The 25156-nt window shown below is 40.1% G+C and overlaps 1 protein-coding gene across 7 annotated transcripts in view; it reads right to left on the bottom strand.

The window, feature by feature from the left end:
* Window positions 1-25156, bottom strand: part of LOC133258510 (spidroin-1-like) — a 186666-nt gene that overhangs the window by 154298 nt on the left and 7212 nt on the right. For all 7 annotated transcript variants that reach the window (XR_009740061.1, XR_009740062.1, XR_009740059.1 and 4 more), the window contains exon 2: window positions 13970-14053. The gene's annotated coding sequence lies outside the window, so the exon portion shown is untranslated. The remainder of the gene's footprint in view (window positions 1-13969; window positions 14054-25156) is intronic.

The following is a 25156-nucleotide window of genomic DNA, read 5'->3' as shown; positions in this document are numbered from 1 at the left end:
CTGTGGGAGAGGCAGAGAGGGCAGGAGGGAGATGAGGAACAGAGGTCAGAGAGGAAAATCAGCCCTCAATGCCATCAGCAGCCTGCTCTCCCTAGTCAAGGGAAGAGTTCCATTGTGCACCATGTTCCTGGTCCCCTGGACAAGCTCACTGGATATTGCCAGGGTAGCCAAGAAATGCTTCCATTCATAATCAAGCCCAGAAAGAGGGCTCAGCCCCTGAGAGAAATGCTTTTTCCCAGACTCAAAGGGAAACTGCCGGCCTAGTGTCTACTTTCCTGATACCACAAATACTTGGGCATCAACTTTGTTGCACTAGGACTGAACCCTTTATTAATTATCAGTATCAGTTTTAAGAAAAGCATGGTGGTGGTTAGTTGCTAAGACATGTCCGGTTCTCGCGACCTCATGGACTGCCAGGCTCCTCTGTCCATGGAATTCTCCAGGCAAGAATACTAGAATGGGTAGCCATTCCTTTCTCTGGGGGATCTTCTGGACCCAGGAATCAAACCTGGGTCTTCTGTACTACAGGCAGATTCTTCACCAAGTGAGCTACCTTAAGATATGACTTTATTAAAAAAGCATATTCCTTTATTAAAAAATCAGCCCCACCCATCATTCTTATTTTTCCTCCACCTTACTAGGGAATGAACTAAATTCTCTTTAGGCCCACAGTGCATGAAGGTATCTCTAGCTGGTGAAGGAGACTCTCCCCACCCTCCTCTCTCTCCTTTGGCCCCTGGCCAGGACTGCTGGCAGGACCTGCTCAGTTACATCACTTGAGAAGTCATAGGAGAGCTATGTGGTGACCAGTGCTAGAGGGCAGAGCAGCTACCCCTGACAGCAGCCCCCAGACCCCCACCAGCAGTCCCAGACATTCCATCTCTCTGGGAAGTGCAGCCAAGATGTTTTTGGTAAGGTGATACAAGAGAGCAAAGTTAGTCTTAAGTACATGGTTCTTCTTCAGGGAAGTCAGAAGAGGAATTGGAGGGGGAGAGAGAGAGAGAGAGAGCACCTCAGCGGATGTGTGTTGTGCTTAGTCAGTCAAGTCTGACTCTTCAAGATCCCATGGACTGAACCCACAAGGCTCCTCTGTCCATGTGGATTTTCCAGGCAAGAATACTGGAGTGGGTTGACATGCCCTCTCCAAGGGATCTTCCCAATCCAGGGATCAAACCCAGGTCTCCCACATTGCAGGTAAATACTTTACCATCTGGGCCACTAGGAAAGCCCAAGAATCCTGGAGTGGGTAGCCTATCCCTTCTCCAGGGAATCTTCCCCACCCAGGAATTGAACCAGGGTTTCCTGCATTGCAGGTGGATTCTTTACCAGCTGAGCTACCAGGAAAGCTCACCTCACTAGGTATTTATCCAATAATAGGAGAAAATATGCTCCTACTGCAATTCTAAAAAAAAAAAAAAAAAGAGTTCTTTAGAAAAATCTCTTCCTCAAATGTGTATGCTTATTTCCTTTCACACAACAGAAAACAGGAAAAAAAAAAAAATGTGAACGGACAAAATGACATTTCCCAAATCATGGAACATCTGAAAGTAGGGATTAAAAGGGGTAGGGGATGGTCTTCTACTATAACTGAGCAGGACCCTGTGGGGCCTTCCCAGAACCAACTCCCCACTCCCCACCATGTACTCCACCTGCCTGTTGTCCATAGAGAAACTGTAGCCTCCTAGGACTTCCCTGAGTCCCGTATATTAAATTTAATCAGAGAAGGGGGGAAAAACATGCAGAAAGAAAAGAAAACAAATAAGACAAAATAATAATACTTTAGCCATTAAACAAAGTCAAAGATCTTTAATTCCTCGTCAAGGGCTGTGCAATGCAGGAGACTTGAGTTCAATCCCTAGGTCAGGAAGATCCCCTGGAGAAGGAAATGGCAACCCATTCCAGTATCTTCACCTGGAAAATTCCATTGACAGAGGATCCTGGCAGGCTATAACCTAAGTAAATAGTATTTAGTTAGGTTCAATAACCTAAGTAATAGCATTTCATTGCACAAATTTAAAGATATTTTGTGTCCATGGGGTCACAGAGTCAGACACAACTGAGCAACTAACACACAAATACACGTAAGGGTAAAGAATCTGCCTGCAGTGCAGGAGACCTAGGCTTGATCCCTGGGTCGGGAAGATCGCCTGGAGAAGGGAATGGCAACCCTCTCCAGTATTCTTGCCTGGGGAAGTCCCATGGGCAGATGAGCCTGGTGGCACATGGGATGTGAATTCCCTTGACCAAGGATCAAACCCATGTCCCTGCAGTCCAAGACCACTAAGGAAGTCCCTATTTTCCTTTCTAAAATGTGTCATTTCTAATCCACTAATAAGAACCAAGTATTTGAAAAGACAATAGAGAAAACAGATCGTATTCTCATCAAAAGCAGAGAGAATAAAATCTGGTGGTACCCATTGTTACTTACAGAAAAAAAAAATTCATTTAAAAATAGATTTAGCTTAAATACAAAATGCCTTACTATACCCTTCTTATAAATTAGAATCTAGAGCAAAAATAAGCAAATGGAAAATAATTTTAACGAATGTGCAGCTTAGGCTTTTACAATAATGTGTTGCTTTCTGTATAGCATGCTATCCCTGCATCATCACACAAGAAAATTTAACTGAACCTGCGAAAAATGATTAATTCTACCTATTTCTGAAAAATAATGAATGACATTTGTTAACATTTAAAGCTGAATGTTAAATATGCCTTGGATAAAACTGAACAGCAATTTAAAATTGATTATATCACCCATCATTACTATGATTTACAGTTGGCAATCCTATATACATCCAGTAGCAATGGAAACTCCCCAAGGAGCCTATACATGGAAGGAAAACCCCCTGCACATGTGTATCAAGTAACATTTTCAAATCATGCTACCCAAATATATGTATTATAGTATGTTGGATGTGAATTTTAAACTTGATTTCAGTTTTTAAAATTGTTTTTATTTCTTTTTTCTATGCTTCCTTTTTTAAACCCATATATGTGTATTTTCCTTCCATTTTAAAAATAATCTAAGTAATAGCATTTCATTACACAAATTTAAACAGTACCAGAGTCCCTCAGACAGTAAGGAGATCAAACCAGACAATCCTAAAGGAAATCAACCCCAAACATCATTGGAAGAATTGATGCTTAAGTTGAGCTCCCATACTTTGACCACCTGATGCAAAGAGCTGACTCTTTGGAAAAGACCCTGATGCTGGGAAAGATTGAGGGCAAGAGGAGAAGGGGGCAACAGAGAATGAACTGGTTGGATGGCATCACTGACTGAATGAACATGAGTTTGAGCAAACTATGGAGATAGTGAAGGAGGAGGAGACCTGGTATACCACAGTTTGTGGGGTCCCAGAGTCAGACACGACTTAGCAACTGAATAACAAGAATATACAACAGTAGAAAAGGAAAGTCCCCAGCAAGATCACTAATAAGACCAGAGTCTTCCATGCAAACACTGGGTTTAGACTGCCTGCCTTCAAGCTCCTCCAACTCAGCTACTTGGTACCAGTGTGATGTTGGCATAGTTACTTCTATCTGTAAAAAGAGATAGATAAGAAAGGTAAAAATCCTTTCTCAAAATGTTATGAGTAATTCATCAATTCATTGATATTTGGCAGAAACAAACAAAATTCTGTAAAGCAATTATACTTCAATTAAAAAATAAATTTTTAAAAAAGATTTTTTTAATAAGAGCAGTAAATAAAATCATCCACATGAAACATATTGTAGTCCCCAGCTACACTTAAAGCCCAATGAATACTAGCTTATTGTTGTCATCATCACCATCATTAGTATTATCATGTTTAATGGGCAGCTACTTCAATGGTTTGATTTAATTTTCAAAGTTACTTCACTACTCCTAGTGACTTGAAGATCTCAGTTCACTTTCCCTTGACAGATTCTTAGACCTATTTCTGTAAAGTCACAGGAACCAAGTTCTGTGGATTGTAACTAAAGCCCAGGATAAATAGAAGCAGATTATTAAGACAATATCTGCTCTCTTTTCCTACTAACTCTTAGAATTTTCCTCTCACGAAGCATTCATTTCCTGTCCCTGAGAGTTCTATTTGCAAATAGATTTTCCTGGACAATTCTGTCATAGATTAGAAAGGCTGTGTAAATACATCATTCTCAGTTGGTATCCAGTGGGAATCTACCTTCTCTGCTCCTCAAATTCAATGTCTTCTACCCTCAGGAATCCAACCCCATAAATGCATTCACTTTCTACATTCCACTGGGGTCTCCACAAATCGCTCAATACGCCCCCCTTCTTATAATCCCTTATAACTATGTAAGGTACTATAACACCTTGAAAAAACCTACTGCTGGCATTTCACCTTTGCTTCCTCATGCCTGACATGCCCTGACACTCCTCCAGTCTGCAGGTTGCAAACATGAGCTGTGTGTCACAATCTATCCTGGTGTATGTTTCTACAATCAGTTCTGCTAGAACGCTTATTTTGAAAACATGAATTTGTTCCGACGTGACTGACAAATTAGGGAAGGCTGTAGCACAACGCTAATTTTGTATTTGTGCCAATTTCATCTCCAGGCCAACACAGAAAACTCCACCTAGCTGAACTGAGCTTTGCACAAGTCAACAAAATGCACGCATGGCACACCTCTTAAGAACAATGAACTCTACCTTTGCTGTTTAATTTACTGTTTCAACTTTCTCCCGGCTTCCCTGATACCTCAGATGGTAAAGAATTCGCCTGCAATGCGGGACACCTGGGTTCCACCCCTGGATTGAGAAGATCCCCTGGAGAAGGGAACGGCTACCCACTCCAATATTCTGGCCTGGAGAATTCCATGGACTGTATGGGGTCGTAAAGAGTCCGACATGGCTGAGCGACTTTCACTTTCACTTCCCAACTTTCTCCTTGTGCTCTTCCAACATTCCATCCGAGTTCAGGTAACCTCCCAATCACAAGCCGCAATCCCGCTGACTGGCAATCAGCCTCATGCCCTCCCTTCTCTTTCATTTTTTTCCCCTTCTTTCCTCTCAGCCTATTTTATGTTTTTCCTGTCTGTCCTCTGTTATTTTTCTCTTTCTCTCGGTATTTTCCTACTCTCCTAACAAGTTCTCTTCCTCTGACACACAGAGTGGCGGCCAGGGGAACAAGGCAGGCACTGGAATCGGGCAGTTGTAGAGCTCCACCCCCACAGACAACTGAGACCTTTTCAGGGTCAAGCACCATATTTATTGTAATACTGGCATATCTCTTAACCATTCGCCATGGACAGAACCAGGCTACCATGTTTATTATGTTTCTTCACATGTCACTCACGAAATTGTTGAAAGTCTACTCCAGTGCCAGCCCTGTAGCTTCTTTTGCATGATCTTGCACAGTAAGGCGGGTCTTAGGAACACATCTGTTGGCTGTAACAGAATTGACAGTATCTATCTCTCTATGATCTATTGAGCTTTTATCAGAGTGTCAAAGAAATGCATCATTATTCAAAAAAGTTTAAGAACTATTGGTCTACAGGAGTTTTCTTCAACAGAGTGTGAGCCATATATGTAAATTAACATTTTTCAGTGGTTAAAAAGAAACAGAAATTAATGAAAAGAAATTAATTTCAATAATGTTTATTTAACCACTGTTGTCATTTCAATGTATAATACAAAAATATGCAAATGAGCTAGTTCACCATCATTTTTTTTTTTTTTTTTTCCATACTAAGTCATTGAAATCTAGCATGTATTCAGGACATTTCAGCCACATTTGACTAATGGCTACTGTTAACAGAGAAGGTAGGTCTAAAGAAGTCTACCTCTCTGATCAGAAGAGAATGAAAGGCAAAGAAGATTCTGGTAAGATAAATAAAGCAACAAAGTAGCTTTGGCTAAAAAGGACCTGAAATAAATCTACCAGCTCTTATACGCATCCTAGCTTCGTTTAGATCAATGCCTTGGCTGTGTCAAATTTTATGTGGTCGGTCCAAGGGTGGAAAAAATGCACTTCCATTTAAGTACATATCTATTTGCTGGGGAACTCCTGGGGTATAAAGAGAGTTTTCTCTTTCCAGACTGTTTTCCTGGACTATAAGGTTTATGAACACATGAGTACTCTTGGACTAAAAGTTCTTCTAACAGTAAAAACCATGACTTTTAAAACCACTATCATGAACAAAACAAAAAGAAACATATAATTTTAAGTTGATTCATATAGGAATTCATATAGGACTAGTAATACATAAAGTATATATTCATAAAGAAGTCAATTCATAAATAATCTAATTTAGACTTTCAATGTGGAGAAGGAAATGGCAACCCACTCCAGTGTTCTTGCCTGGAGAATCCCATGGACGGAGGAGCCTGGCGGGCTGCTGTCTATGGGGTCACACAGAGTCGGACATGACTGAAGCGACTTAGCAGCAGCAGCAGCAGACTTTCAATGAAAAGTTTTCTACATTCAGTTGCTTCTAAATATTGAGTTTATTATCATCAGCAAAACACACTCATAGTTTTTGAAATTTTTCAGGGCAATTCATTCTTCAAGGGAAATACCATACAAAACCCAATATGTAAAATCAAAGCACCTTTCCCTCCCACACTCTCATGTAGAAACTCAGAGGATTTGCTCTATAGAGCATATTGGAAAAAAAAACAAACAAACAAAGCCCTAACATCTCTGTCATTTAGAATAATCTGGGTAAAATCAAGTTAAAGTTCTTAGGATAATGCAAAAGATCTGAAAAAACAGTCCTGCATATAAGAAATTTAAAATATATCACCTGAAGAGACAGAACTAAAAATAAATACATAAAAAATTAGAGAACAATTATGTGGGACTAATGGTAAATATAAATGTTCATTCAAATTTGATGGAGAAATCAAAAGCTTTTCAGACAAGCAAAAGTAAAAAGAATTCAAAACCACCAAAACAGCTTTACAACAAATGCTAAAGGAACTTCTCTAGACAGGAAACACAAGAGAAGGAAAAGACCTACACAAAATAAAGCCAAAATAATTAGAAACTGGCAATAGGATCATGCGTGCATACATGCTAAGTCACTTCAGTCATGTCCAACCCTGTGCGATCTTATAGACTGTAGTCCGCCAAACTCCTCTGTCCATTGGATTCTCCTGACAAGAATACTGGAATGGGTTGCCATGCCCTCCTCCAGGCGATCTGCCCTACCCAGAGATCGAACCTGCATCTCTTAAGTCTCCTGCATTGGCAGCCAGGCTCTTTACCACTAGTGCCTCCTAGGAAGTCCCAATGGGGGTGGCAGGGGGAGAGAGAGAGACAGAGAGAGAGAGAGAGTGTTAGTTGTTTAGTGGTGTTTGACTCTTCGTGACCCCATGCACTGTAGCCAGCCAGGATCCTTTGTCCATGGAATTCTCTAGGCAAGAATACTGGAATGTGTTGACATTCCCTTCTCCACAGCTGGATCATACATATGGATAATTATCTTAAATGTAAATAGATTAAATGCATCAACCATAAGACATAGACTGGCCGAGTGGATGAAAACATATGCATGTATGCACTTCCACTTACCACATCACTCTACTTAATCCCCCAAATTGTGTGTAATTATTTTATATTGTTAGGTTAATCATGTTTCCATTATAGCTTGCAACTGCAATTATCTTTTATTTTTTGTCTGGCTATTTATCATGAAAACTGATAAACATCTTTTACTATTGTGATAAAAAAGAAATGGTGAAAATCACAAATTTTATATTGTATGTATTATTCCACAATTCAAAGAAGTTATGTAATATTCTCAAACTCATTTAACTGTACACTTTAAAAGGGTGGATTGTATAGTATCTGAATTTATACCTCAATACATAAATGCATGTTAAGTCGCTTCAGTTGTGTCCGACTCTTTGTGACCCCATGGACTATAGCCCGCCAAGCTTCTCTGTCCATGGAATTCTCCAGGCTAGAACACTGCAGTGGATTGCCATGCTCTCTTCCAGGGGATCTTCCCTACCCAGGGATTAAACCCAGGTCTGGATCAAACCTGAGTCTCCTATGTTTCCTGCATTGCAGGTGGATTCTTTCCCACGGAGCCACCAGGGAAGCCCCTTATACCTCAATAAAGCTGTTTTAAAAATTCGAAGCAGGGGTATTCTTTCTTTAATCTCTAACCTCTAATGCACAGTGACTTTTTAAGTTGGCTAAGTGTGCATTAGCCCACATATCATGGTTTGAGATGCAAGGGACATAACCTCCCATCCAATAACATCTCCTAAAATTCCAGATTTGGGCCATCATTGGTGTGGCTTGTAGGTCTTAACTGAACATGCACTCGTGTACAAACCCTCTCCAGACTCAGGATGAAGGAAGTTGCTAGTACACTAGGGTCAGTATCAAATCAGCCTTGATCCTAACTGCTCATAGCCCATGATCCAGAACAGGGATCCTGCCAAGAATCCTCCTGAACTCAGAGTCCAGCAGCAGGAACTGAGTCTCGTCTTTGTGATGATGCACTGCCCGGTACTCCAGGGTCTCCAGCACTGGGGTCCTGCAGTATTTATGCGGAGGCCCTCAGTATGACCAGACCCCCAACACTCATCACCCTCCCCACTCTTTCCAGAGCCCAGAATTCCCAGGCCTAAATCTAGTAGCTGTGGCTGATCTCAGCTACATGAAACTTCCTGTTGCCAACACTGTCACTTGCCTAAATCTCTACCCTGTGTTCTCCACGCTGTTGGAATGACTGTGGTATATGGCTCATCCAGTGATGGGTAAAGTTGATTTATGAGACCTGGTTTTCTACCCTATTATTTCCTTTCTCCTTCACCATTCCCTGAGCACCCTTCACAAAGGGAATGACTTTTTCAAAAGGAGAGCAATACACACTGCTATATTTAAAATGGATAACCAACAAAGTCCTACTGTATAGCACAGGGAACTCTTTTCAAAGCTATGTGGCAGCACGGATGGGAGGGGAGTTTGGGGGAGAATGGGTACATATATATGTACGGCTGGGTTCCTTTGCTGTCCACCTGAAACTATCACAGCATTGTTAAATGGTTACACTCCAATATAATATAAAAAGTTTTTTTTAAAAAAAGGAAAATGGTTCTCTTATAAGGAAATGCAACTCCTGTTCTTCCCCGCTAAATAGCACCTCCCACATTCTTTATTGCCTATTGCTTGAAAAAGTGAAAGTCACTCAGTACTGTCCGAATCTTTGGGACTCCATGAACTACAGACTGCCAGGCTCTTCTGTCTATTGCTTGGAGTTCTCTAAATTCTCCATTTCTTTGGCCTGTCCAGAGGTGACCCTTCTCCAGTCTACTTTATCCTCCTACAAAAGCCCTCTCCCTGAAACCTTCCATTAAAAATGTTTCCTTTGAAAGTTCATAGATTCACCAGAGCTCCCTATTAAATGCCTATGTCCCTAAGGGAAATGGTTTCATATATTCTCAGTTAATACTATGCCGACATCTACCTAAAGGGAAAAGCTAGTAAAAAGAGCTGAATATGTACAGACAGAATCTTCACATTAAACCCCTTTAAGACACAGAATACCATATTATATATATAATACAGAATACAATAAAAGATTTAGGAATGATTTAATACTGCTGCTGCTGCTGCTAAGTTGCTTCAGTCGTGTCCGGCTCTGTGCGACCCCATAGACAGCAGCCCACCAGGCTTTGCCGTCCCTGGGATTCTCCAGGCAAGAACACTGGAGTGGGTTGCCATTTCCTTCTCCAATGCATGAAAGTGAAAAGTGAAAGTGAAATCGCTCAGTCGTGTCTGACTCTTAGCGACTTCATGGACTGCAGCCTACCAGGCTCCTCCATCCATGGGATTTTCCAGGCAAGAGTACTGGCATGGGTTGCCATTGCCTTATATTTGATAAATGAATAGTATATATAATTCAACATATTCTGATTCGTGAAAGTCAGGATTCCCCCCCCTCAAAAAAAAACTGATGAATTCAATGAATTCTAAGAATCTTATAGTTTAGATATTGATATTAACTAAACCAAGAAAATTTCAAATATCTTTTATATAAGAATTTATAATTACAGTAATGATGTAACAAGGTATTTAATTTTTAAAATGGCTTGTGGACTTCCCTGGTGGTACAGCGGATAAGAATCTACCTGCTAATGCAGGAGAGTCGGGTTCGATCCCTGGTCCAGGAAGATCTCACATGCCACGGGTAAGCTGGTGTGCCACAGCTACTGAGCCCACTCTCTAGAGCCAGTGAGCTGCAACCACTGAAGCCCATGCATCTAGGTAGAGCCTGTGCTCCGAAACAAGAGAAACCGCCACAGTGAAAGGCCTACACACCCCAGCTAGAGAGGAAACCCCGCTTGCCGCAAATAGAGTAAGCCTGCACACAGCAAAGGAGAAGGCAATGGCACCCCGCTCCAGTACTCTTGCCTGGAAAATCCCATGGATGGAGGAGCCTGGAAGGCTGCCGTCCATGGGGTCACTGAGGGACTGAGCGACTTCACTTTCACTTTTCACTTTCATGCATTTGAGAAGGAAATGGCAACCCACTCCAGTGTTCTTGCCTGGAGAATCCCAGGGACGGCGATTTTCCCATCACTTTTGCTTACTAATGTAAAGATGTTCCATCAAGTGACTACTAGAGTTAGTTGTATAAAATTAATCCCCACTCAAAAAGTCCCAATAAATTAGGAATAATTGTGTTTTATATCTTACTATATGATATGAAAAAGGAGAAATTGAATTATCTAGCCCAACTTCAGTATCACTGTTAAATATCAGGAAAGAACCCATTTTCACAAACTGCTTTAACACTTGCTGCCAATCTAGGATAAAGCTCATATGTGGAAAGGGTGCTTAAAGATCAAAGAATCAACATAGTTTTCATTGTTATCTTTTTACTCTCCCAAGTTGGCTCGCTAATTCTTACAGGGAAACCAGCAGAGGGAGCACCAACCATTGCCTTGTGTATGTGTGTGCTCTAAAAACAAAAGAGACTCTTGCAGATTTTTAGACATTTTAACAAGATTGGCAAAAACCTTGTAAAACATAAATATTATCAGTGACTACTAAATTTTGTCTTTAAGTGTTTATATTAAATCAGTAGTGAAACTTTTTTCATTAATGTTTTAAGAAAGTAATACAATAATTTTTTAAAAGCAACACATATTTGTTGTACAAAGTGAAATAGCAGAAAAAAAAGTTTAGCAAGTTAATAAGTTCCTTATTGAAACATAATCATTACCCTGTGTGAAAGAGATAACCAGTGGGGTTTTGCTATATGATGCAGGGAGCTCAAATCTGGTGCTGTGTGACAAAGTAGAGAGCTGAGATGGGGTGGGAGGTGAGAGGGAAGTTCAAGAGGGAGGGGACATATGTATACCTATGGCTGATTTGTGTTGATGAATGGCAGAAACCAACACAATATTGTAAAGCAATTATCCTCCAATTAAAAATAAATAAATTATTTTTTTAAAGTTAATAAGATCCTGCATCCCCTTCAGATCCTATGTATTATAGACAGACTGATATATATCTTTTCATATCCTTCTTATTAAAATAAGTAAAATATATATTTTTATATTTTAAATATATATTTATGTACATATACTACATTATGTGTGTGTGTGTGTGTATATATATATATATATATTTTTTTTTTATGTCCCCCATGTAGTAGTCTTCGTTTTTTTTAATGAGGGGAGTCACCCTAAAAAAGCCTAGCTATAGGTAGCAAAATAGAATAATACATTTTAGAATATACAATAGATGCAATAAGAAGTAACAAACACAATGTCAGGCCATATAAAAACCATGTATGTACATAGATCAAAAACATACACCACCAAAATGATATTGCTGCCCTTTGAGTGAAAAAAAATCAAAATACATATGAATCGATGTGTAGATGAGGAAAATCCAATAAGCAAGCCAGAATATACAGCACCCTTCTTAAAAGGCCATGAGGAATGTAAGTGAATTAACGTCTGGCTTGTAATTTATATTACCAAGCTCTTCACAGAACAAAATGAAAACAACAGCAATAAAACTCAACCACTAAAGGTTTTTAAAAAGTGCATGCTTAGTCACACTGTCATGTCTGACCTTTTGCAACCTAATTGACTGGACCCATTGGACTGGACCCATAGCCCTCTAGACATCTCTGTCCATGGAATTTCCCAGGCAAGAAACCTGAAGTGAGCTGCCATTTCCTTCTCCAGGAGATCTTCCTGGCCCAGGAATCAAACCCGTGTCTCCTGTGTCTCTTACACTGCAGGCGAATTCTTTACCCACTGAACCAAGTAAAATGTATTAAAATGCATGCTTTAAAATTCATAATACTTCACACACTCTAATTTGAAATAGGAGATGAAATCACTTTTGACTTAAAGCTACACTCTATGCAGTTGTACAAGTTACTGAAAAGGGAAAAGGATGAAGTCATGGCTGTGGTCAGAACAGGCACTCCATCCTATCCCATTGAGAGAATCCTTGAATTTCACTATAGGTTCCAACCCTTTCCAATCCCATCTCTTTGAGACAACCTCTAAATAAGTGGTCCCAGGCCCCCAGAGACCCATTTTGCCAGCTGCCACCACTGCTGCTAAGTCGCTTCAGTCGTGTCTGACTCTGTGTGACCTCATAGACAGCAGCCCACCAGGCTTCCCGTCCCTGGGATTCTCCAGGCAAGAACACTGGAGTGGGTTGCCATTTCCTTCTCCAATGCATGAAAGTGAAAAGTGAAAGTGAAGTCGCTCAGTTGTGTCCAACTCTTAGTGACCCCATGGACTGCAGCCCACCAGGCTCCTCCATCCATGGAATTTTCCAGGCAAGACTACTGGAGTGGGGTGCCACTGCCATCTGGTAACTGTCTCTAAAGGCTTACCTTTCTAAGTCCAACATATTTGCAAAAGCATCCCCTTACTGTCCCTCCCCATCCAGTCAGCTCAGGATGCCCTTCTATTTTCTCGGTGTCTCTGCTCACCCACATTGAACAGAGCCTTTTAGAGATGCTTTTCACCTTTGCTGATTTCTACACACCTTGATCTCACAGCACATTGCTATGAAAGAAACATTGCAGGGGTAGAGGAAAAGGGAGAAACAGAAAGGAAGAGAGAGAGAGAAAAACGAAAAGAGCAAAAGATAAGGACGAGGTAAAAATTGACAAGGGTAGGAGGAAAATCCCCTATCTACAAGATTATAGAATGAATTACTTCTGGGAGTAGGGAGTAATTAACCAGCCTCAGCTTCCTATCCATTCCCCCCACCCCCCCAAAAAAAGCAGAAGAAAAGGTCATTTTATCTGATTTCGTTTTCCTTTTGCTAGGGGCTTCAAGCATTTAGAAATTCCTTCAACAACCACACCTTGCTGATAAATAAGAGAACATCCCACCCTGATTCTCATTAGATAGAAGAGGAATAGTGAGGAATGGGGAGGTCCAAAGCCTGGCTCAATGTCACAAGGCAAGGCAGTTGCAAAGTGAGGAGGATAAGACCCTGGGTTCTTGACTCCAGCCCTTGACTTTATCTACAAAGTCAACAGGAGCGGTCTAGATGCGTTATCTCGCCCCCTTCTGTCTCAAAGGCTGAGTGACAAAGAGCGCTTAGTGTGATAGTGAGTGTAAATGACAGCACAGGAAGTCCATTCTCAGGGCAAGCTGTGAGACTGGCAGCTGAACAGGAGGCCAGAAAGCAAGTCTGCACAGAGCACTTTCAGTCTACACTCACTATCTCACCCGCCCCTACTGTGACCAGAGTCCACAGGGCCAAGGGGAGGAGCTGTGAGGCTGAAGGAGGACACCAGAAGGTTCAAAGGCCACTTAACTCAGCAATTCCTGAGCATCTCTGAGCGAATCTAAAGGCTGTGACTTAAAAAGAAATGATTCATCTACAGAACTGAGTGTTTTATATTATTTTAAATATCATATCTATAATGTAATTCACTTGCAAATTATAAGACCATTTATGAACCATACTATAATTACTGTGCAAATTCTCAAATTTTCTGACGTGGTACTAACCTCAGGATTCAGCTCTTTGGAACATGTTAATACAGTTCTCCAGGAATTCCATCCAGTCACGTATCACATGCTCGAAGCTAAATGCTGAAAGTAAAGAAATATTACATCAAAACATGTTCAGTATGAATATCAGCCGTATATGGAAGAATCATTTAGATGGAAACCACACCCACTGCTAAACTCACACTTGTATCAGCCAAGATATCTGTATATTTACAAAGTGTACAAGTTTACTTATACAGCACAAAGATGGGTTTATTTGTGCTATTACAGCATTGTCATTAATAAAGGAAATACAAAGGAAAAGAAATTTAAAAAGAAATGAATAGAAATACAAAAGAAGCCTACCATGACCTAATTCTACTGCAAATTGAATTTCATTATTATCTTCCTGTAAACATGACTTTCATTACAAGTGTTTTATTACAAATAAATAATCTCTTCAACAAAATTAAGAAATATAAATTTATTATACATAAAGGTCAAAATCCCTAAGTATAATTTATAATTTCTCACTTAATGCTATATTATAATGTTTTTTCATTTATTGTAGAGTGGTCAAAATATCCTATAAAAGAGATGTTTTACATAATCTTAGTATCTAATCCTGACTATTTAGTTAAATAGATTGAAATAGACCTAGTGCACTAAAATCTGACAGTTTCTCAAATACACTTCTTTTTTAATTCTCAAAGTCCACAAGTCGTGAAAAGCTGACCTCTAAGGTACACACTCATAAGATCATTAAAATATTTTCACTTAAAATGGATTTCTATTGGAAATACCAAGGATCTGTAAAAGAAAGGTAAACAGGAATCATCACAGAAGGCCATTGCTTCATGTTACTTATATTTTTAATTACTTATAAGGCCAATCAGAGATTAGCCAATTTTTCTAGAATCTGAAGGGCAAACAAACATAGTCAAGGAGAAAAAGACACACACAGAGGAAACACAAAAATAGGCACAAAGAGAGACGCAAAAAGACCAAAGAGCTCAAAATGTACTTTCTTAAAACACCAGACTACTTCAGTTGTGACATAGGCACTAGCTCAGGGTTCCTAAATCAGCAGACTGGAGAAAAACTGCCTTGTCATCAGAACTCCAAAATAAATGGATCTCTGGAGAAAAAGAGACATGGAACCATAGGTCTAAAGCCAAACTTTTCCTGCAGAACAAAACAAATTTTAGCTGTGTAAGAAGTAGAGCATCTTGACCACTACGTTAGAAATTACACCAAAGATCTTCTAAGGACAAAACACTAAACTCGTTTTCCTTCTACAAAGGAGGAAAGCAGAGATAAGGGACCCACGACAGCACACAGAATGCAAAAAGGAAAAGCCAAAATAAAAAAAAGGCCGATGAAAGCATAACATTAAAAAGAGAAGTGTTTAGCTGTTAAATCATCCAAATTGCTTTGCCAAATTTTGACATGCTTGATTTCCTGTAGTAAAAAATCTTTTTTTTTTTTTGGTCTTTGAAAAAAAAAAAAAGTGAGGAAAAATAACCAGCTGTTCCTTGTATAGTTCAGGAAACAAGTTTGATTTATTACTTGAAGGTTATTTTTGAATGAGTCGCTTGTGGCAGCCAGAGTGCAAGAAAAGTCACTGAGGCCTGTCCACTTGAAGGGCTCAAACTGCTTCCTGAACAGTCCTTCACTCCGCACCTCCGACGGCTGTTATTGACAACGTGTGACTGGGGCCTTCCAGGATTTTAAAACAGCAGGGGGCCCGGCCAAACAATCAGGCTGTCAATTACCTTTTCCCCTGTTGTGAAAAAGGGGGCCCCTGGACAATGCAACTTCTCAGCAGGGAGTCATGCAGCTCCCAGTCTGTAACCCACTACTGCCCCGTTTGGCATTCAAAACCTAGTTAATGGTCAGGGCCTTCAGTTTTGTCTGTTTCAACCAGCATTACTGCAAGGTAGAGATGGCTCCAGGGAAGGATTTTTCAGTTCTTGCTAGGACAAAATTGACTGTCTACGTTGCTTTCTCTGGTCTTCCTGGACTTTCTTTTTTTTCCTTTAAGATCCAAAAGGATTCAAAGAGCACCCCTCCCCTCCCAGCTCCCCCCCACCACCCTTGTCCTCTGGGAACACCCAATCCTCTCCACCTAGATTGTGCCTTTGCAAACTTCCTGTGGGCATTGATGACTCGCTGTGAGGACTGTCCATCATCCCGCCCCTTTGTCCAGCAGTCACTTCCATTTGAATTTGACTGACTGAGGAAGCCTGAGTTATTTGTAAAGAACAACAAGGCTTTTCATTCATAATTTTAGTAGGGGGACAGGGTGCTAATGACTGAGCTTGAATAACTCAGGAATGTGGTATTCAAGGCAGGAAGAAGCCCAACTGACTGCCAAATGAGGGAAAAAGAGGATGTAAGTGAAAAGTGCCTGGGTAAAAAACCAGACAATGGGAGGAGGGATCACACATGTATACAAATACAAATCTAGGTTTTCAAAGGTGAGACAGCCAGAAAGATGGAAGCAGGAAGGAGGGCAGGGAAAGTCTAACAGGATTTCACTAACTTTGGGGTCAAGTTACATGGCAGAGTTTACGGAATCTGAAACCCATAAAGTGTCTACAGAGGAAGTGATCTTTTCTTCCACTGGTGGTTCTCCCACAAAAACAAACAAAAAAAATAAAAAAATAAAAAAACTGGTTTTCACTCTCTTTTGGTATGTTTCATATGTTCAAACAAAGAGAATTTGTTTTGCAGGGGTACTCGGCTTGGCAATCCAGTCTGGGTTCCAAAGAGCTTGCTTATTGCCAGGGTTTCTCATCAATTTAATGTACGTGCAGCATACATACAATATATATAATAATTTTGTCTACCTGCAGCTTCCAAGGAGGAGAGATTGTACAAATATCAAATTCCGATTTAGTTGAATTGTATACCTGAGTATTATAAGTCTTCTTTTTCTTGCTAAAATAATAAAATTATAGTTGGGCTTTTTTAAGTTAAGAAATTTAAAGTCTCATATTGGCTTTTTAATACATTATTATATACTTGGGATTATAGAAAATAATCCAAAATAACAATGTTGCACATTTTAATGCAGAATGATACAAGCTGCTTTTTTCCAAAACAATATAATTCTCTAAGTGAAGAATGTTTCAATCATTATGAGAAAAGATTTACTGTGTCTCTTTTGTTAAAGCAAGTCAAATAAAGGTTAAAATGAACAATAACAAATGCTGATTTACTTAGAGATCAACAAAAACAAACTGTCAGGCAGTAGGACTCCAGCTCTACCTCCACTGAGTCTATTAGGACTAGTGGTCCTAGAGAGCTCGTGGGGCTACTGAGGTCCAAGGTCAAAGTTCAGAATCTAGGCAGGGTGCTTACTTAGCTCTAAGTAATCAAAATATTAGTTGCCCACAAGTCCCACTCAGGGACTGTAGTTCTAAGGTTCCTCTGTCCATGGAATTCTCCAGGCAAGAACACTGGAGTGGGTAGCCATTTCCTTCTCCAGGGGAACATCCTGACCCAGGATCAAAGCCTGATCTCCTGCATCTCCAGGCAGATTCTTGACCATCTGAGCCACCAGGGAAGTCCTCCTAAGTTCCTAAGTTATAACCTAACCCAACAAATGTTCTTGAAAATTGAGGAACTAACTGTAATCACTATGCAGTTAAAATCCATTACCCATATCACTCTGACAACCATTCTGTTCTGATTAATGAGGAAACTAAGGCATGAAGACCCTCTAATACTCTCCATCTGTTTCTACCTGCTGCTGCTGCTGCTGCTAAGTCGCTTCAGTCATGTCCAACTCTGTGTGACCCCATAGACGGCAGCCCACCAGGCTTCCCAGTCCCTGGGATTCTCCAGGCAAGAACACTGGAGTGGGGTGCCATTTCCTTTTCCAATGCCTGAAAGTGAAAAGTGAAAGTAAAGTCGCTCAGTCATGTCCGACTCTAAGCGAACCCATGGACCGCAGCCTACCAGGCTCCTCCGTCCATGGGATTTTCCAGGCAAGAGTACTGGAGTGGGGTGCCATTGCCTTCTCCAGTTTCTACCTGAGTACCCAACAAAGGCAAAGGACAATGAACAGAGCATCTCGGAGCATTCCAAAACTAACCTAAAGTAGACCTCAAGGGAATTTCATCATCATCATCACCACCATCATCACCATCATTTTGCGCTTGGGTTTTGAGAATGTACATCCATCTAAATATAAGTTAGATGGACCATGTTCATCTTGTGGCTTCCTATGCCCCCTGCTCCTTTTTTTTTTTCCCCATCTTTATTGAGGTATAATTGACAATTAAAATTTTATATATTTAAAGTACAAAACACAATAATTTGATACACATATATATCATGAAGGACTTGATACTGGTGACTCAGCAGTAAAGAATCTGCCTGGAATGCAGGAGCCACAGGAAAGGTGGGTTCAATCCCCGGGTCCAAAAGATCTCCTGGAGGAGAAAATGGCAACCCACTCCAGTATTCTTATCTGGAGAATCTCATGGATAGAGGACCCTGATGGGCTACAGTCCATGAGATTGCAGAGAGTCAGGAACAACTGAAGCAACTTAGCATGCATGCATATATCATGAAATGATTCCAATACCAAGTTGGACACATCTTTCACCTTATATAGTTACTTTGTGTTTGTGCATGTGAGAATGCTTTATATCTACTTACTTAGCAAATTTCAAGTACATGATGAAGTATTATTAACTTTATCCACCATTCTAGACATTAAATCATCAGACTCTGTATTCACTCTATAACTGAAGGTACGTACCCACCTCTCCCCATTTCCACCAGCCTCTGGCAACCACCATTCTACTCTTTGTTTCTGCAGATCATTAAGTTTTTGAGGGCAGGATTAAATAATTTGCCCCTAGACTTGGAACAATTGTTTAAGTGATAGCTCAATCATACTCTGACGATTCTAGATTCAAAACCAGGTGAGGACCACACTACTCATAAATCTACCACCTCCAGGGACTCAAAACTTAAGCCCTGGGTCCATGAATGACAGATGCCATGACTGTTGTTCAGTCGCTAAGTGTGTCCAAATCTTTGCAACCCTATGAACTGTATCATACCAGGCTTCCCTGTCTTTCACTATCTCCCAGTGTTAGCTCTAATTCATGTCCATTGACTCAATGATGCTATCTAACCACCTCATCCTTTTGCCTTCAATCTTTCCCAGCATCAGGGTATTTTCCAATGAGATAGCTCTTCACACCCAAAGAAGGAAATGGCAACCCACTCCAGTGTTCTTGCCTGGAGAATCCCAGGGACTGCGGAGCCTGGTGGGCTGCCATCTATGGCGTCGCACAGAGTCAGACACGACTGCAGTGACTTAGCAGCAGCAGCAATAGCTCTTCACATCACATGGCCACAGTATTGGAGCTTCAGCATCAGTCCTTCCAATGAATATTCAGGGTTGATTTCCTTCAGAATTGACTCAGAATTCCTTCAGAATTGCAAGGTTTGATCTTGCACTCAGCGTCACAATTGGAAAGCATAAGTTCTTTGGTGCTCAGCCTTCTTTATGGTCCAACTCTCATATGCCATAACTGGCTAGGTCCAAATTCAGGCCAAACCACAAGGTAAATGTATGATGTTTTTCACCCCAGACCTCTCTGTCACCTGCCTTCATCCTCTCACATGGTGATATTGTCAGTAACTGGATCTCTGGGGTACCAAAAAACAAAAGTGAACTAAAAATCCTTGATTTCAGCCTTTGATGATTTCTGTGCTGTCAATAAATTCACCATGGCTGATTTTCAGACCTAATGTCACTAAACGTAGGGACGAGCAGAGATATCCATAATCAGCTCTTGCATGCAGATGTGAGCCTTTCTAGCATTTTCATCTACCCATGCTTTGCTTGCTATCTACTGCATTTTCTAGTTCTCAATGAGCTAGGAAACTCTATTATGGTTTCTTTACAATAATACAATGACTTTCATTTATTTAAGAGTGATTACAAGTCAGACTTCTTCTAAAACTCCACCTACTTTACATATTTAACTCTCATGATGAAGCTTGGACATAGGAAATAATTTTACCCCCACTTTATGGGTGAGGAAACTAAGGCAGTGGGCGACTAAGCACCAAGGCCCCTCTGAGACCAACCTAAACTGGACTCTACAGGAAGGATCTTGTCATATAACCTTTGCAAATCTCTGCAAGTAATGCTAATGTGTAGTCAGGGTCAAAAATCACTAATCTAGAAAATAAAACAAGGAATCCTTGCTACTGGGAAAAAAGTACAATTTTCCAACTGAATGTGGCTAACTGGCTTCCCTGGTAGCTCAGCTGGTAAAGAATCTGCCTACAGTGCAGGAGACCTGGGTTTGATCCCTGGGTCGGGAAGATTCCCTGGAGAAGGAAATGGCAACCCACTCCAGTATTCTTGCCTGGAGAATCCCATGGACAGAGAAGCCTGGCAGGCTACAGTCCATGGGGTCACAAGAATCAGACACAACTTAGCAACTAAACCACTACCAACTGTATGTTAGGTCTCAGATAAAGCTCAATTCATACTTCTACTTGGCTCTGTAGACATGCAACATACATTAAAAAAGAAAGGAAAAAAAAACTTTGTTAGGATGTGGATCATCTTTAGGATATGATATTTTTTTTTTTTTTTTTTTACAAAAAAAATATATTCTGAATAACCTATCTCAATAAATAAAGGTAGCAGTACATTTTGACATGACTAGCTTTTACTTTGAATACTGTCATATTGTTATTTACTTACTTTGCTTAATTTGGGGTCACCAGATAAAATAGTGAACTTATTTAAAAAAAAAAAAAACTATTTGTGGTTTATCTGAAATGCAAACATGACTGAGTGTTCTATGCTTTTATTTGTTAATCTGGCCTTCCTTAGTGTGCTCATTTCGTGTCCTACTCATTTTGACCCCATGGATAGGAGCCTGGCAGAGCCTTCCCAGGCAATATTGGAGCAGGTTGCCATTTCCTCCTTCAGTGGATCTTCCTGGCCCAGAGATTGAACCCACATCTCTTGGGTCTTGCATTGGCAGGTGGATTCTTAATCTGGCAACCCCAACTTAATTCGAAGCCAGAAATTTCATGCTTTGAATCAAATTTTTACACAGAACCATCTTCCATCCTTACCTCTCCCCATCCAAATATTATTATTATTCTTCCTTCAAATTTAGCCTAATGAGCATGCCAGTAAGATACATGGCTTAACTATTTGTACCACATTATCCCCAATGATTTTGAGCTTTAATGTTAATTTATAATTTACTACTATGAAAGTCAAGAAGCTGTCTTAAGCAACTGAACACAGCCGGAAACCATAAATGAAAATAGGAATGAGCTCATGAACAAATTGAAAATGTCTGTATATGGCAAAAACAAAACACCACCACCACCACCAAAGTTTGAAAGACAAATGGAAAATGGGGGAAATAACTGCATTTTAAAATGAGGAAACCAAAAATAAACAAAGGAACAACACTCCAATTAAAACATGAACAAAGGATGTGAAATTGAAATCACAGAGAAAAAATGCTACTATCCAAGAAATATTAAAATGTAGGTTTAAATTCAGAACTAAACAAAGAAATACAAAATGAAACACTGAGATATCAAAATTTACCTATTAGATAAGCACAGGTTAAAAATTGTGGCAAAACTTACTATTGGTAAGATCTCTGGCGAAACAGTCTTTCTTAACTAGAATTAGAAATTTAAACCGGGGTTTCCCTTACCACTTGGTACAGTGTTAAGAATCTGCCTTGCAATGCAGGGGACACTAGTTTGATCCCTGGTTCGGAAAGATCCCACATGCCACATAACAACTGAGCCCAAGGGCTGCAACTACAAAAAGCCATGCACTCTAGAGTCCTGTGCTCTGCAACCAGACAAACCACTGCAATGAGAAGCCAGTGCAACTCAACTAGAGAGGAACCCTCCTGCCCCTGCAATGAGAGAAAACTTGTGCATGCAACAACAAAGACCCCACACAGCCAAAAATCATTTAAAAATATATAAATAAATAATTATTATTATTTAAAGAAATGAAAACTGGAGAAATCTTTTGGGGAGCTGTTAGCAATAGTATCAGAAAAATTAATATACATAAATTGGACTAAAATTCTACTTCTATGAATCTATCCTAGCAGGGTAAGATAAATGCATGAATATATAGGAACAAGAATGCTTACCACAGCACTATTTATTCAAGCAAAACAACTGAACTCCAAGCCCTCAAAAAGAGAAAATCGAATGACTAGCAATAAAGTATCTTAAAATAAATATTCATCAAATATTTTCCATGAGTGGGACTTCTACTTCTTCATAGTTTTCTGAATTGCTTGATTTTTATTTTCTTCTTACAGTGAATATGTAATTCAGAAAAAAATAAAATGAACCCATTTGTCATTTGGGAGACAGTGATACAGAAAAAAGTAGAGCAAGGTCAGTTATCTTTGGATAATTCTGGAACATAATGTATTCAATATAAATTGATAAAAAGTGATCATCAAAAGATAACAGAGGTTTTTGGTAAAATCTCTCCCGTTTTACTGCAAGCATGCTAAACCCCTCCCAATCCTGATATTGATTTATAACACCTGCTGAGCTGCAGTGCTAATGACTGCCACATGGATGGTGCCCTTTGCCTCTGAGGCACCTGGAGCCTAGGACATTGGGTATTATTTTAGATTTCAGAAGTTTCAACCCACCAATAACTTAAGAAGTAGTCAAAAGTACAAAAAAGAAGTAAGGCATAGGTGGAGGGGAGGTGACACATATATTCTTATGGCTGATTCACATTGTTGTATGGCAGAAACCAACACAGCATTGTAAAGCAATCATCCGCCAATTAAAAATATTTTTTTTTTAAGTAAGGCATAAAAGCAACTTATTTTGGATTTCTGTGGTGGTTCAGTGTTTAAGACTTTGCCTTCCAATGCAGAGTCCAAATTCAATCCCTGATTGGATAGCTAAAATCCCACATGCCACACAGTACAGCCAAAATATAAAAATTTTTAAAGTATTTTTTTAAAAGAAAAAAAAAAAAGGTAAAATAGATAGCCAACAGGAATTTGCTATATCGCTCAGGAAACTCAAACAGGTGCTCTGCACCAACCTAGAGGGGTGGGATGGGGAGGGAGATGGGAGGGAGGTTCAAAAGGGAGGGGATATATGTATACCTATGGCTCATTCATGTTGAGGTTGGATAGAAAACAACAAAATTCTGTAAAGCAATTATCCTTCAATAAAACAATAAATTTTTTAAAAAGAAACTTATTTTAATAGTTGTACAAAGTTCATGAGAAAAGGGTGACAAATAATGGGAAGATAATCATTAGTCTGTTGCCACAAACCCTGGCCCTGCCTGAGGTTGAAATGTTCCTAGGATGACTTGTATATATTAACAGAATATTTTTGGGAAATTTAAATATTTCAGCTTCTGTCTAAAACTGTCTTATCTGAACTCCATTCTAAAGTTAGAGTACTGGAGACATTAAGGGTCTTTTTCACCCACACCCACCCACATACATTCAGAGAGTCTTAGCTTTTTAATAAACCACTCAATATGTACTGCCAAAATGAGAGAATAACAGACACAGAGGCTCAGAGGGAGCTAACACCTGGGCCACTGCCCTGCTCAGAGGTGTCCCCTTTGGAAGCCTTCTTCTTAGCCCTGCTGAACCAACAAACCCTCAAGCATCAACAAACTGCATCTCTTCCGTCTCCTGCCTTGGCAGGCAGGTTCCCTACCATTAACGCCACCTGGGAAGCCCAGTTGACTTAGTAGATGCCCTTAAATGGCTTTCCTGTGTTTTCATGGCTATTTGCCTCATCTCCCACTTAGACTGTCAGCTCCTTGGACCTAGACACTGGCAAGTTCTCATCTCAAACCCACTGAGCAAAGTGATCAAGCCAGCAACTCCCAGGCCATGAAGACAGGAACCCTGCCCCCAGAAGGCCACTCCATGTTATTGAATAAGAAAGGGTAGTTGACAAATGTTTCCCCAAAATGCTAGAGAATAGGACTTGTAGTTCAAGACTCTAAATATTATTCTGAGTTGTTGTACTTTCACCTTCACAGGATCATCATGACCCAAAGAATTGAAAACCATGAAACATCATTGCCTTCTGAAGAACAACAAACACCTCTGTCACACATTGACTGTAACCGAATGTGCGTCTTCTTCCTAACAGAGGATGGAACTTCCAGCACCATTGCAGACACAAGGCTCCATCCCCAAGATATACACTTAAAAATTCACTGTTGGTAAGAGCCTAAATATCACTCTCACACAAGAAGGAATTCACATTTCTCAAGCATCTATATTTTCTGAACAAGTAATTAAATCAAGAGAACTTCCAGCCAGAAACAACCACATCAGCTAAATAGGTCCCACCTTCTCTCAAGTGCTCTAGTTTTTTGAGAAGGGGCTTCCCTTGTGGCTCAGCTGGTAAAGAATCTGCCTGCAAGGCAGGAGACCTGGGTTCAATCCCTGGGTTGGGAAGATCCCCTGGAGAAGGGAAAGGCTACCCACTCCAGTATTCTGGCCTAGAGAATTCCAAGGGGTCACTTTTACTCATAATTCATAAAAACAAAAATCAAATGTTTCTGTAGAAATACCATTAACAGCTGAATATAGCTAATAACAGTCACTGAAACATGCTTTAAATCTCTTTTTTATTCCTGCTGCTAAGTCGCATCAGTTGTGTTCTACTCTGTGCAACCCCATAGATGGCAGCCCTACCAGGCTCCACAGTCCCTGGGATTCTCCAGGCAAGAACACTAGAATGGGTTGCCATTTCCTTCTCCCATTTTTATTCCTACATAAACACAAATAAGTAAAATACATAAATCAAATTGGGGGCTTCCCAGGAGGCGCATGTGGTAAAGAATCCACCTGTCAATGCAGGAGACACAAAGAGACACATGTTTGATCCCTGGGTCAGGAAGATCCCCTCGAGAAGGGCATAGCAACAAACTCCAATATTCTTGCCTCGGAAAATTTTATGGACAGAGGAGCCTGGCAGGCTACAGTCCATGGGGTTGCAAAGAGTCAGACATAACTAAGCAACTGAGCACTTATATAATTTTTTAAACTTTTTGAAAATATTGAGGCAAAACAATTATTTTTACCAAATAAACTACCAAGCCCAAGTGAACTGAAATTATCACTGCTACTTATTGAGAACTTCCCATACACTAGCTTT

Source organism: Bos javanicus, chromosome 12 (assembly GCF_032452875.1).
Source record: "Bos javanicus breed banteng chromosome 12, ARS-OSU_banteng_1.0, whole genome shotgun sequence".
Classification (NCBI taxonomy): Eukaryota; Metazoa; Chordata; class Mammalia; order Artiodactyla; family Bovidae; genus Bos; species Bos javanicus.
Note: the sequence above shows the minus strand (reverse complement) of the source record. Positions and strands in the feature narration are given on the sequence as shown.